The sequence below is a fragment of the Chrysochloris asiatica genome, unplaced genomic scaffold (assembly GCF_000296735.1).
Source record: "Chrysochloris asiatica unplaced genomic scaffold, ChrAsi1.0 scaffold00141, whole genome shotgun sequence".
NCBI lineage: Eukaryota > Metazoa > Chordata > Mammalia > Afrosoricida > Chrysochloridae > Chrysochloris > Chrysochloris asiatica.
In genome coordinates, this window is record NW_006408659.1 from 1,640,651 (window position 1) to 1,656,076 (window position 15,426).

The following is a 15,426-nucleotide window of genomic DNA, read 5'->3' on the forward strand; positions in this document are numbered from 1 at the left end:
TGTCAATAATGTGTATAAACGTACTTGTTGCTTTTGTTGTCGTATACCACAGAGTCAGTTCTGACTGTAGCGATCCCATGTGTTAAAGACTAGAACTGCTCCATAGCATTTTCTTGGTTGTAATATCTATGGAAGGAGATCTCAAGACCTTTTCTTCCACAGTGCTTCTGGGTAGGTTCAAACCTTTCAGTTACCAACAGACTGCAAACCATTTTGGCACCCAGGGACCTGGATGCATGTGATGAACAAGTTAATGTGATGTGGGGTGATTGAGGGGTTACTTTAGTTTGGGTGTCAAAGTGGTCCACTCAGAAAAATTTGAACTGAGACTTCAATGATAGAAAAGAGCCAACTGTGTAAAGAAGCTGAAGATAGGCTCTAAATCAATATGCTCTAACGTCAGTATCCAAGACTGTATTGCTTTAAGAAGATTTGAAAATACATGTTAATAGAACTTTTTAGGAATGAGAAAGTGTCTTGATTTTACTCCATTCAGTAGTTCAAACACACCAGCTGCTCCTTAGAAACCCTATACAGGGTCACAATGAGACAGAACCAACTCGATAGCACTTAACAGCAACTGTTTATTTGTGTGTTAATATACAGTACTGAAATTATAAAGTTCCTGGGTAGTGTAAATGGTTGTACTCCCTTAGACCTATAGTTTGATGGTTCCAACCCACTTAGGAACACCACAGAAGAAAGGTGTAGATATTTGTTTCTGTAAGGATTACAGCCAAGTAAATCCCTATGGAGCATACGTCTCCTCTGTAATACATGGTATCTTATGCTGGGTTCTCTAAAGAAGCAAAACCCATGATGTTTAAACGAAGGAAATGGTTCATACAGTTGTAGGGGTAGGCAAGTCCAAAGTGCATGGTCAGCTGAAGATCAACAGATCATATGGCAGGCAGGCAGTTAGTCAGGCAAGTACGATAGCAGGCTGCTACAACTCCTCCCAGGATTGGCAATAGAGCAGGCCACAGGCTGAAGTCCAAAGAACCAGATATCGGATGATCAGCCAGCTGCAGAAGAAAGCAAGCTTTGTCTGAGTGTCCAAATATTGGAAGCAAGCCACCCTCTTAGGAAACTTCATTCCTGTTAAAAGCTGATCGTATCATAAAAGATTACTAAGTCTTAACTGCCAAACCATTGAGAATCCTGACCCAGTCAAATTGACACAAAACCTTAACTTATCACACAGGGTGTCTCCAGTAGTGAAAATGGACTTTACTAAAATAGGTAGTGAAGTTGTAATTTATTCTAGTGTTTAAAAAAACTGTTTACAATGTGTATGTTTATGGCCCACTTCTGAAATTCAAAGAGGTTTAGTGTTAAATTGTGTCTGTGCTGCTGCTGAAGGACTTGACAGGCTCAGTCAAGGGGGTCTTGTACCACACACCTTGTTGTTGCTGTTATTAGGTACTGTCAAGTCAGTTCCAACTCACAGCTACCCTATGGACAACAGAGGAAAACACACCCCATCTCATTGGGGGTCTTCTTTTTCATTGATCATCCACTGTACCAAGCAAAATGTCCTACTGCAGGGACTACTTCTTCCTGATAACCTGTCCAAAGTATGAGAGACTCACAATCCTCACTTCTAAGGAGCACTCTGGTTGTGTTTGTTAAAAGAGATTTTTTATTGACAGTACCATGGACTTCAAGAAGGATTCTTAGCCAACACCATAATTCAAAAGAATCAATTCTTATACAGTCTTTCTTTTTCATTGTATATCTTTCACATGCATATTAGTGGTGGTGGTGTGCTGTGGAGATGGCTCCCACTTATAGTGACACTGTATAGGGTTTCTGAGGTTGTGAATGTTTGTGGGAGCAGAAAACCTCATCTTTCTCCCACAGAATGGCTGGTAGTTTCAAATTGCTGACTTTGAGATTAGCATCCCGATTGTAACCACTATACTAGTAGAGCTCCTGCACATTCATTTTAGGTGACTGGCAATATCATGACTTGGGTAAGGTGCACCTTAGTCCTCAGAGTGATATCTTTGCTCTTTAACCCTTTAATGCTTTAAAGAGGTCTTTTGCAGCAGATTTGCATAATGTAATATATAGTGTCATTTGACTATTGCATCCGTGAGGTTATTGTGGATCCAAGCTAAATGAAAACTTTGACAACTTAGGTCTTTTCTCTGTTTATCAGCATGCTATTTGTGGGTTCATTTATGAGGAGTTTGGTTATTTGTTTTACACTAGGTTGAAGGTTATAGTTTGTGGTCTTCATAAGTATTTCAAGTTCGCTTCACTTCCAACAAGCAACATTGTGTCATCTGCATATTGCAGGTTATTAATGAGTCTTCTACAAATCCTGATGTCATATTCTTCTTCATGTAATCCAGCTTCTTGGATTATTTGCTCAGCATACAGAATGAGCAAATATGGGGAAAGGGTACAACCAGCCACATAGCTTTCCTGATTTAAAATCATGTAGTTATCTTCTTGTTCTGTTCAAACAACTGTTTCTTGGTCTATAGACAGGTTCCTCATGAGCACGATTAAGTCTCATCGAATACCAAATCTTCACAGTGTTATCCATAGATCCATAGTTTATGATCCACCCAGTGTAATAATGCTTGCATGTGATATTAACGAAATTGTTCAGTAACAGTGATTGCACGTTCTTTTGAGTCACCTTTCTGTGGAATGGACACAAGTACGGCTCTCTTCCAGTCGTTTCGCCAAGTATCTGTCTTCCACATTTCTTGGCAAACATGCTGTATCAGTTTGTCAAAAGATATGTTTGCATTCCATGAATTCCTGGAGTTTTGTGTATCACCAGTGTCTTCAGTGCATTGAACTTCTTCCTTCAGTACCATAGGTTCTTGATCATATGCTGCCTCTTATAGTGGTTGAACGTGGCTCTGTGTATTCCTTCCATCTTCTTTTGATGCTTTCTGCAGTACAACAGCTGTCCTTGTAGAAATGTTAAGCATATTCTTCCATTTTGTTCCAGAAGTTTTGGTCCATTCACATCATTACAGTCCACTCTATTCTGAGGAGGCCACTCCGCCCCAGTGGTATTTTGAGTGCCTTCCAAACTACGGGGCTCATGTTCTGGCAGTACAGCTGCCATTGCTCCACTGTTATCCTTAAGTTCAGTGATTAAGCATTCAGAATTGGTATGTCTTTCCTAATACCACTATCATTCAAATTTACCCACTAACTAAAAAGCCAATGATGAAGACATTGTAGAAATTAGAATGTTAAAGTTGGAAAGCAAAGTAGGAATAATTGGTAGTTGGAAAATATGGCCTTGGAAATAGAAATGACAGGAGCCCTGGTAGCATCGTGGGTTACAAGCTATGCTACTAACCACAAGGTCAGAAGTTCGAATCTATCAGCCTCTCCACAAGACAGATGGGACTTTCTGGTCCCATAAAGATTTATACTCTTAGAATCCCTGTACAGGGTCATTATGAGTCAGAACTCACTTAATGGCATGCAACCACTACCATCAATAGAGTTGACACTGAAGTCATTATTTAGTCTTGCAAAATTCTAAATACCTTTTTCAACAAAATACCCAGCAACTAAACATGTGGACTTAGCTACATGGGATACACAGAAATTGAATTGACCAGATCTGTGGGAGAAGACATTGAAAAAGCTCTGTTAACATCATCCTAAACAAGTCCAGGAGCATATTGGGGAAAAGACCATTATTTGCTCATATGAAATTTCATGCTGAAGCTGAAGAAAATTAAAACAAGTCCATGAGAGCCAAACTACGATGTGGAGTAAATAACAGCTAATTTTAGAGACCATAGCAATTAACAGATTTGATGCAATGACATACACGATTGACCATAGGAATTGTGGCATGAAATCAAAAACATCATTCATGAAGGAAAAAAAAAAGGTCATTAAAAAGACAGTAAAAGAGAAAAGACTAAAATGGATGTCAGAAGAGATTCTGAAATGTGCTCTTGAATGTAAAATAGCTAAAGCAAATAGAAGAAATGATGGAGAAAAAGAGATAAACAGAACGTCTAAAAATATAGTTTGAGAAGACAAAGTATTATAATGAAATGTGCAAACATCTGGAGTTAGAAAGCAAAAAGGGCTTCTTCAGCATTTTTTAAACTGCAAGACCTAAAGACAATATTCAAGCTTGCAATATTGAAAGATTCTTTGGGCAAGCAGAATGCTCTACTGATAGGCACTGGAATGTTAACCATAAGGTCGGCAGTTCAAACCCACAGTCACTTCTTGGAAACCCTATGCAGGGTTGCTATAATTTGAAGCTGAATCAATGGCACTTAACAACAATATAAGCAAAATATTGACAGAGGCAGGAAACATCAAAAGGATATGAAAACAATACAGAGTAATTGTAACAAAATGAATTAATAGATGTTCATCCATTTCAGGAGGTAGTCTATGTCCAATAATTGATGCTGTTGACGGAAGACATTCAAGCTGCATCAAAGGCACTGGTGAAAAACAAAACTGCAGGATTTGATGGAATATAAGTTGAAAATTTTCAACTGATGCAGCACTGGAAAAACTCACTAGTCTACAGCAAGACATTTGGAAGACAACTACCTAGCCAACTGACTAGAATATATCCATTTTTGTGCCCATTTCAACAAATGGAGACCCTAGGAAGTGCAGAAATTGTAGAACAATTATCATTAATATCACATGCTAGTAAATTATGCAGAAGAAACTAAAAAAGCGGTTGCTGCAGTACACTGACAGCTGTCAGAAATGCAAACTGTATTCAGAAGAGGATGTGCAAAGAGGGATATCATTGTTGATGTCAGATGGATCTTTGCTGAAAGCAGATAATATAGAATAATGTCTGCATGTGTTTTCTTGACTATCCAAAGGCATTCAACTTTGTGGATCATATGAATTACATTGCTAAGATTGGAAATTCCAAAACACTATGCTAATGGAGAACCTGTATGTAGTCAAAGAGGTAGTCATTCAAATAGAATAACAGAATATTGAATAGTTTGAAGCCAGGAAAGGTGTGTGTCAGGTTTATATTCTTCAATCTGTATGCTGAGCAAACAACCTGGGAAACTAATTATATAAAGAAGAACACAGCATCATAATTGAAGGAAGGCCCTTAACAAATGCAGATGACAGTCTTGCTTGCTGGATATGAAGAGGAGGTTGAGGCTCATACTGATGAAGATCAAAGAATACAGTCTTTAGTATGGACTACAACACCTCAACATAAACAAATTCTCACAACTGGCTTAATAAACAGCAGCATGATCAATGCAGAAGAGATTGAGGTTGTCAAGGATTTAATTTTAATTGGATTCATAGTCAATGCTCATGGAAACAGCAGACAAGAAATCAAACTATATTTGTTTGGACAGATCTGCTGCAGAAGACCACTTTAAAATGCTGAAGAGCAAAGATGTCACTTTGAGGATGAGGTGTGCCTGACCCAATCCATGGTATTTTCAATGGCCTTATTTGCATGTATAAACTGGACGATGAATAAGGAAGGGCAGAGAAGAATTGTTGCATTTGAATTATGGTGAAGAATATTTAAAGTACTTTGGACTTCTAGAAGTACTTTGGACTTCTAGAAGTACAAACAAATCTGTCTTTGCAGAAGTATAGCCAGAATGATCCTTGGAAGTAAGGATGGTGTGATGTTGTATCAGGTGCTTTGAACATGTCAGCATGTCAGGAGGGACCCATTCCCTGTAAAAGGATATCATGCTTGGTTAAATAGAGGGGCAATGAAACAGAGGAAGACTTTCACCTTCAATGAGATGGATTGACACAGTGGTTGTAGTAACAAAGAACTTTGTTACCCTGGCCACTGAGAGGTGGTGGTGTGCCATGGAGTTGGCTCCAACTCACAGTGACCCTTTACAGGGTTTCCAAGGCTATAAAGCTTTATGGGAGCAGAAATCCTCTTTCTCCCACAGAACATTTGGTAGTTTCGAACTGCTGACCTTGACGTTAGCAGCCCAATCCCTACACACTATGCTATGTTAGGTAAGAAGAGTATGAGTTTTTTTGAGGACTGGTGGTTTAGGTCCATCAAGTATGATTTCAAGACCAAAACTTTTCCACTGTATTGTTTCTAGATGAAACATTGAAGAAAAGACAAAACCTACTTTAAAATTTGTGTTTGAAAATGATGAGAAATGAATAGATGTAAACATTTTCCAGAGAAACTAGAGCTCTGCCCACTGAAAGACAGGTCTTTTGAGATTATAACCATTGTGCAGAAATACAAGGGACTTATGGGAGAATGAGAGTTGCAGATGATTGCCTGGGAAATTAGATTGCAAAAACCAACAGTCACTTTTGGAGTATGGACCAACCCAAAATTCTGTCCAGAAGCATTATTCATAACTCAGCTGAGGAATCTTTAAATAGCTCAGCAAAGTATCGAGCCCTGCCTTCTACTACTCCCAACTTTCTGAAGTGGTTCTGAACTACGGTAATGTAGGAACCTTTCTTTCCTTAACTCTAGATGCCTCCTGGAAACATCCTCAGTGAAGCATTTGTACAGTGTGGATAACTCAAAGGACTCATGAGATTTCACAGGATCAGGCTGTAATAAAGGCAAAAGGAGAAAGAAAGCCCAGCAAATGTTAGAAAACGATCAGAAACTGTGGTACTCACCAACCACTCCTTGGAAACCCTATACAGGGTTGCTATGGGTTGGAACTGACTTGGTGGCTCTTAACAACATATTACTCCTCAAAACTGTTTGTAGTGTTGCTATGAATCGGAACTGACTTAATGACTCTTACCAACAACAACGTGACCAAGTGCATGGTATCAATCTATAATGTTTTAATAAACAGAAGAGAGAAACTGGTACAAGAGGCCTACAGGGGAGTTTAAGGTGCTTGTTATAAGTTGCAAACTTGTACATTTCATCTTAGTTAGGTCAAGAATCATTATCATTATAGAAGTCCTGGTGTGGCACTGTAGGTTAAGGTGCTGAATTGCAAAGTCGCTGGTTCAGGCTCACCAGGTACTCCTCAGAACCCCTATACAAGGGGTTTAACTATGGGTTAAAGCCAATTCATTGGAACTTAACTATCCCACAACTGTAAGTTAATTCCATCTTTATGTACATGAAGAATTGAGCACCGATAAAACCCAGAAAAGACTTGAAGATGATATACCATATATTGTGATTTTCATGCACTGGACTGGAAACAGTTCTGTGATTAGCTGGAAGTCTCATTGAAATCATGTAAGTGCCTAGGAGAAGTACTGGATTCTGAAGCACTAAGGATATAATAAAACAGAAAGATAAATGATGTCTTAGGTCAGAAGCAGACTATGAGACAAGGATTTTGGATGATGATCTTTCATGCCATCAAGTCAGCTCTGACTCATAGCTCCCGTTTACACAACAGAATGAAACAATTCGCAGTCCTGTGCCAACCTCACAATTGTTGCTGCCACTCCATCCCACAAGGTCAGTGGTTCACACTCACCAGCTGCTCCTTGGAAAGCCTATACAGGGTCACTATGAGTCAGAATTGGCTAGACAGCACTTAACATCAGTATACCAGAAGAGTAGGGATGTGAGACCGAGAAAAGACGGAAGGTGCTTTATCACTACTGGAAACAGTAATTCCATTTGAGAATGCTAGGCTAAAGTATGGAACGTACATTGGAGTTACCGCAACTGGGCAATTAGCCACTTTCTCTTATCTGCTATTCGCTAAGGTATTCCCCATGTGGGTATGAGGTATGTTATGTCCCTCACTTTTGTGCCTTGCCATATATGTAGACCCAGGGGATTCTAGTAGCAAGAGGAAACCCTGAAGTTCCAGGTATTATGCGTTATCTTTTCTTCATTGAAACAATTGGCAGCCAAGCACTTAACCAGGGCTCCTTTTCAGCAGGCTAATCTGAGCTTAGTCACATGATGGTTGAGCAAAATTCAAGGGAATGACCAAAAATTTGCATGGCTTTTTGAAGCTTAGGCTCAGAACAGTTATGTCTACCACAGTCTATTCGCTGTTGTTGTTTAGTGCCATCGAGTCCGTTCCAACTCATAGTAATCCTGTATAGGGTTTCCAGCCTTGTGGTTCAAACAGACATTGTGATTGAGTGCTCATCGTACATTCTATAAGCCACAGCTAATCCCAATAGCATCCAAGATTTAAGGAACATGGAAACAGACTCAACCTTATTAGTATTCACAGTCACATTGGAAAAGGACATTAACACCAAATGTGGAAGGTAGGGGGGAGTACCTAAATTGCAGCCAGTCTATCAAGAATGTGACATCTGTATTAAAGCTGACAGAGTATGACTTCCCCAGTCAAATAAGGTGGGAAGAACATTTAAGAAATAAGATATAAAAATATAGTAGCACGATGCGCCATATTGCTATTAGATGATAATAAGACTAAAAAAATGAGAAAGAACAAGATTAAAGAAATGATAAGTGCTTTCGAGTCATTTACAATTCATAGCATCCTGGTAAAGGATTTCTTAGGAGCAGCTGGTGAGTTTGTATTGCTGATCTGTGGTAAGCAGTTCAGCATTTATCCTACAGGGATCCTTGTAGCAGTATGGTATGGTTACCAAAATTATAAGAGTATTTGTAGAAGTTGTAAAGGAGGGAAGAAGTTGAAGCAGAGAGGGAGGAAGAGAAAAGCATAAGGTGGAATGTGGTCCTAAATGCAAGAATTTTTCAGCATTTGATTGTATTTGTGACTTGAAGGAGATGTTGGAATTTATGATACACATTTGAGGCATATTGGCGTGACGTGCTGGACCACAAGGTTGGTTTAACTGTAAACTTTGTAGTTCAAACTCATCATTTGCTCCTCAGAAATCCTACACAAAGTACAAGGTAGGTATGAGTCAGAACTGACTCATTGGCACTTCACAACAAACAGTAAGTGAAGTATTTGGCTTATTGTCCCAAACTAAAATTCTATGGAAGGCTCGAGACTCTCACAATGCAATGTTTGTGGTGCAGGTCTCTGAGGCACTTGGGCCTCTTTGACATAAAGTCAAATCATTTGCCATGGAGTCAGTTCATTTCATGGTGATCTGTGTGTCAGAATAGAGCTGTACCCTATAGGATTTTCAGTGACTGATTTTTCAGGAGTAAATCATCAGACCTTTTTCTGAGGTCCCCCTGAATGAACTCAAACCTACATCTTTTCAGTTAGCAGTCAACAGTTGCACTCTCCATTGACCTCAGGGATTTATTTAGCTAGAGACCAGTGTATGTGTGTTTCTGCTGGGGTACATGTGTGAAATGATTACTTTTCAATTTATAAATCCCTTCACCAAGACTGAATTGTGTAAGTTACATAGCAGCCTTATCCAACAATTATTCTAAACTACTTTCACTGTGTTTCTAAGCCTCAGTTTTAAGCCTGGTATCTCCCAAATTACCAGGTGCCTTAAATTTTAGTGTGATGTTTAACAGGATGGCATTAGCATGTCAAAATCCTCCGAGGCAGATTGGAATTTGACTGCAGATAAATCCTGGCAAAATGCATCAGTGGGAAACTTACCCTTGTTGGGCTGACTTATGCATCACATCAATTCTTTTTCCCAACTATGTTGGTGATCCTCTGCTCCCTGTTTTCTGGAAGTGAGAAAAAGATTCTTTTTAAAAGAGGTAAAATAAGCAGAGAATAACACAGCAAAAACAAATAACATAGTTAAGCTGACAACAGAGATACAAATGAAGACTATTCATTAGTTAATTATTCTTTGGGAAAATCAAGGCAGCCCTCAATTCCTTTTTGTTCCCTTACTTCCACAGGTAACCACTATCCAAAATTTTGTATAAGCAGTCCCTTGTTTAAAAAAAAAAAAGTACCAAACATGACTTATCTTTATACCCATAATTTTTCTTCCTTTTGAAATAGTCTTATGTTCATAAAATCTATGGGAGATTTGCTCATGGCATACAAAATTTGTGTTTCTATGATTTTCCTATGTTGTTACATGCAGTTCATTTAACCAGCTAAATAAAATTACATTGGTCTTATATATCACAATTTCATTTTTATGTGACTCATGGTGTGTGTTTAAGTTTTTATCAGGGCTATAGGCATAAGGAGCTCTGGTAGTGTAGTGGTTACGAATTAGGCTGCTAACCCTCAGAAACCTTGTACAGGGCCACTATGACTCGGAACTGAATCTACATAATTAACAACAACATAGGCATAGGAGTGAATTGCTAGGCTATGAAATATGTGCCCAGCTAAACTAGTTTGTGTGGAACTGAAAGGTTTTGCAGGATCCAAGATTTTCTATGCTAGAACGAAGACTGTCTCAGGCCTACAAGGTAAAACGGAATTATTTTCCAAAGTGGTGGTAGAAAACTACGTCCTAAACCAGCAGTATGAGAGTTCTTTTTGAGACCCATCTTCCCCAGTACTTGCAATGTCTTCATTTTTGCTAATCAATTGAGTGTGAAATGGTCTCTTACTGTGATTTGATTTCCCTGGTTACTAATGATGTTTGAAATCTTCCATGTTTTATCCGCCATTTGTGTTTCCTCTTCTGTGAAATGCCTTTCATGTTTTGTCTTTTATACTCTTGGCTTCCTGTGTCTGACCCATCTTACACACCATCTCAGATTCTCTTTGCTTTGCCAGGGTTTCTCCCCAGAGGCACTATTGACATTTTGTTGTAGGGGTTATCCTGGACATTTATGTTTGTTTAGCATCATCTTAGGCCCAGTAGATGTCTGTCATGACAATAAGAAATGTCTGAGACATAAACAGGTCTCTGGCTCAAAAATTGGATACAATTGAGAACCACTGAGCTAGATCCTTAGCATATATCTCTTACTAGAGATGAGAGAGAGAAGAAAGCAAATCAGATACATTCATAATTCACTCTACATTCATTCCTCCCTCTAATGAATTATTCCTAGGCATATCTCTGTAGGGTATGTCCAGAAATGTCCTTTGTCACCTAGTGAATGCATGTTTTAGGCTGTTGGCTTTGTGTTGCTTTATGGTTCATGGTAATGTAGTGGCTAGACAGTAACATATTACTTTGTATTGTCTCCTCTCCTTGCCTGTATTACTCCCTTCTCTCTGTCTTCTCCCTAGTTGTTAAGCACCGTGGAGTCAATTCTGAACCATAACAAACCTGTATAGGGTTTCCAAAGGAGTAACGGATGAGTTTGAACCACTAACCTTGCAGTCTGATCCATTAGCCTACAGCTCCACACCAGTGAAAGTATTAGCACTTTAATCTTAGCCTCAGGATCAGCATCCTAAGGAAACTAAGCTGGAATAGGTGGTTTAGAATGGAGCCCCTGTGGAGGGAATTTTGCAGGTAGATTACCCACTACCTGTTGGAAAGCAATTGTTGTTAAGTGCTGACTTCTAGTGACACTGTATGGGGTTTCTCAGGAGCAACTGGTGGGTTTGAACCACCAACCTTGTGGTTAGCAATCCACTGCTTACCTTATGGAGCTGCTCCAGAAACCACATAGGAACCACATTTTTAGTGGTAGATTCAGATGAACATAAACCTTGACTTGCAGCACCATAATTATTGAACCTTTACTTGCAATAAATTTGGAGGAGTCTTGGTTGGAAGGTAAAGCTGTTTGGGAATCACATAGCTGTAGCACGCATCCACATTAGAGCCAAGACAATCATGGAGTAGGGTGGCAACTTCTGCCCTGCAAAAAGAAAATTTCAGGCTGTGAGGAGTGCATTGTCACCCTAAGGCTTACTCTGAAAGCCACAGGGCATTTATGTCAGCATTAATGAAGACCAGTTTCTGGAGAAGGATATCATGTTTGGTAAGGTGGAGGGTCAGAAATAAAGTGGAAGACTCCCAGTGAGATGGATGGGCAACATGGCAGCATCAATGGGCACAAGCATGGCAATGATTGTGAGGTTAGCCCAGGAAGTGTTTCATTCTATTGTGCATAGGGTCACTATTAGGTGTCATTGAGTTGGTTCTGAACAACAACAAAGAAGACTTGTCACTAGCAGTAGAAGGCAAACTGAGAAATTCAGGCCCATGATTTGTATATAAATAAGTTTGGCTGGGCTGCCAAACATTTGGGATGGGTTCATTTTTTGTGGGTAAACTTGAAGCTCTTGAGCTCCTAAATTTCCAGTACCTTCCTGGCAAGGAGAAACAATCCTTTCTCTATTAATAGAGACAAATATCCTCCTAGTCTTAATGGTTGTACAAGGTTCTTGCCTGAAGTAGATGCCTAATAACAGGGTATTTGTCGTCTTCAGTTATTTTTGTGTCACTCCTCATTGCCTCCAAATGGATTATTAGAGTACTCTCAAACAGGGAATTATCTACCCTACTCCAGGAAGAAATAGCTGACAAACTGAAAAATTAAATCACCTTGCTAATGTGAACCATCAGAACCAAGAAAACCCAAATTGGAATGGACCTTAGATGTATTAGAGTAAGGGTGCAATAATATAAATATTGACAGAGGTATTTATTACCCATGAGCATGGTGTATTAGACACTAATGACCAAAGACCAGAAGTGTTGTTGAAGGACATCAAGAACACCAAACAAGAAGAAAAGCAAGAGGTCATGGAAAGAGAGAAAAGAAGAAAATGTAAAATGATGTCAGAAGAGACTCTGAAACTTGCTCTTAAGCACAGAGAAATTAAAGAAACTGGAAGAAATGGTGAAGTAAAATTGCTGAACAAAAAATTTCAAAGGGCAGCTCAACTAGACAAAGAAAAGTATTATGAAGAAATTTGCAAAGACCTGGAGCTAGAAAGCCAGAAGGGAAGAACACAATCAGCGTTTTTCAAGTTAAAAAATAACTGAAAACAAATTTCAGATCTCAAATTCTACTGTTGAATTCTATAGGCAGAATATTGAATGATGCAGAAATCATAAAAAGAAGATGGCAGGTATATAGTCACTGTACCAAAAAAAAAAGTTGATATTAAATCATTTCATGATATAGTACATGATCAAAAATCAATGGTAATAAAGGACGGAGTAGAGTCCAAACTACAATAAAGGTACTGGAAAAAATACAAGGGTCCAGGAATTGACAGAATATCATAAATTGGCATCTTTCAATAATAAACTGTTGCAGCACTGGAGGCACTCACCTGTGCCCAGAAATCTGGAAGACAGCTACCTGACTTTAACCGATTGGAAGAGATCAATATTTGTGACCATTTAAAAGAGAGGTGACTTTATGGAATGTGGAAATTATCAAATAATGTCATTAATATCACATGGAAGTAAAGTTTTTCTAAAGATAATTCAAACACAGCTGCAACAGTATATTGACAGGAAACTGCCGGAAATTCAAGCTTGGTTCAGAAGAAGTTGTTGTAGGAAGGATATCACTGCTGATGTCAGATGAATCTTGGCTGAAAGAAGAAAATGCCAAGAATACCAGAAAGGTGTTTATTTGGGCTTTCTTAACTATGCAAAGGCTTTCAATTGTTCGGGTCATGACAAGGTATAAAAGCTACAAGAGATTGCAAAGAATGTGTGTTCCAGAACACTTAATGGTGCTCATGAGGAACCTGTACAGAGACAAAGAGGCAGTTGTTCAAACAGGACAACGGAATATTGACTGGCTAAAAATCAGGAAAGGTGTGAGCCAGTGTATATCATTTCTTCATGCTTGCTCAATCTGTATGGTAAATAATCTGAGAAGCTGGATTATATGAAGAAGAACATGGCATCAGGATTGGTAAAAGACATGTTAACAAACTGCAATATGTAGACGACACAACCTTGCTGGAAGCGAAGATGATTTAAAGAAAAAAAAAAAGTCCTCACAACCATAACGATATATAATAACATCATGATAAATGGAAAAAAATATTTAACTTGTCAAAGACTTCAATTTGCTTGTATCTACCATCAACACTCACAGGCACTAGCAGCTAAGAAATCAAGTGTTCCCAGATAGCAAAGATGTGACAGAAGGCTCATTCTAATATTTATTCTGTTTTAAATTTTTGTTTACATTTGACATTCTAATTATTTAGCCATTCTAATTTTTTTTTAATCTGATACCTCTATTACATGAACTACAGTTTGTACCAAAAATTCTCCCCCCAAAATAGTTGTTTGTTATTTCTGTAACTGTTACTCTTGGTAGTATTTCTTATATAATTGGTAGGTAATGTTGAAGTACTGATATTAATATGCAGTTTTCTTTTGGACCTAAATGGAGCCTGTTTTCCTAAATTTGCTTTCTTTAGAACCAGGGGCCACTTTAGCCCTTTTTCATAATCGGTTCCATGCTCTCTTGCCTTGTAAGACTTGGTCGCCAGATTAGTGGGGTGCTAGTGCGCCATGTTCCCTGGGAGTTACCCAGCTTGTTTTCATTGGTGTCATTCTAAAGAAGGTCTCTGGTTTTATTTAGGAGCTCTGGGGATGCTATGGGTTAGGCATTGGGATGCTAATCTCAAGGTTAGCCATTCAAACTCACCAGCTGCTCTGTGGGAGAAAGATGAGGCAGGCTATCTGCTCCTGTAAAGGTTTATGGGCTCAAATAGGAGTTCTCCTCTCTCCTGTAAGGTTTCTGTGAGTTGGAGTTGACTCGATGGCATAGAGGTAGGTGTTTCATTTTGATGGTGGTAAGGAAAACTCAAATGTTTTCTTGACTATCTAGAACGTTTTTAATGTATCTAGAAATAGCTGTCCTTTAACAGAAAGATCTTTGTCACATTATTTAAATTTTCATACTACCAAAAATGAAGTAACTTTATCAGCATGAAAATGACTAAAAGCAATGAGAAACTGCCCAGTGTACTTATTCATAATAGAACTGGAACTTGTCCAGGAAATCTTTAATTGAAGGACTATGAGGGGCTATTTTTCTTATCAGTGACCAGATTACTGATCAACCCTGAAAAACCAGGTAGGCAAGCTAACAGCGCCTTTAGAACCATATCCTGAGTGACTGTTCTCCAGCTCAACTGACTCCCTTCTTCACACTCTGCTTTTTACTCATTCAGCACACATATTCAGGTGTGTACTTCAGTGTATTCTGACCTAATCCTCTTATTTTACCCTTTTCTTAGAAACTATATAATATAGTTCAATGTACATAAAGGCTAATACATAGTACATCGTATAGAGTCCCACACATTTCAATATTTGACATATTAAAAGACAAATTTGAAACTGTCCAGTAAGCTCTCACTTTTGGAATAGCCCAATTCCTTTACTCTAATCTAATCAGAGAGCTATGAATGGATGTGGTCACATGAGGTAGAGAAGTGTTCTGCCTACAGAGACCAGGCGTTGGCAGACCTGTAGGCACTGGGGAAAACAGTGCAGGAAAGAAAACCTGTGCCAGTCTAAATACAGCCGCTCCTCCGTAACTCTAATCTGTGACTGCTCTATGGGAAATGTGGCATCAGCTCTGCCAGATATTCCTGTTTCTCAAGAGAATCTTGAGAACTGGAGTTTATGTGAAACGTCCTAATTTTTAAACCT

General features: G+C 38.8%; 1 protein-coding gene across 1 annotated transcript in view; it reads left to right on the forward strand.

Annotated features, from left to right (window-relative positions):
• Nucleotides 1–15,426, forward strand: part of PAK7 (p21 protein (Cdc42/Rac)-activated kinase 7) — a 522,812-nt gene that overhangs the window by 234,853 nt on the left and 272,533 nt on the right. The gene's annotated exons all lie outside the window — the stretch shown is intronic.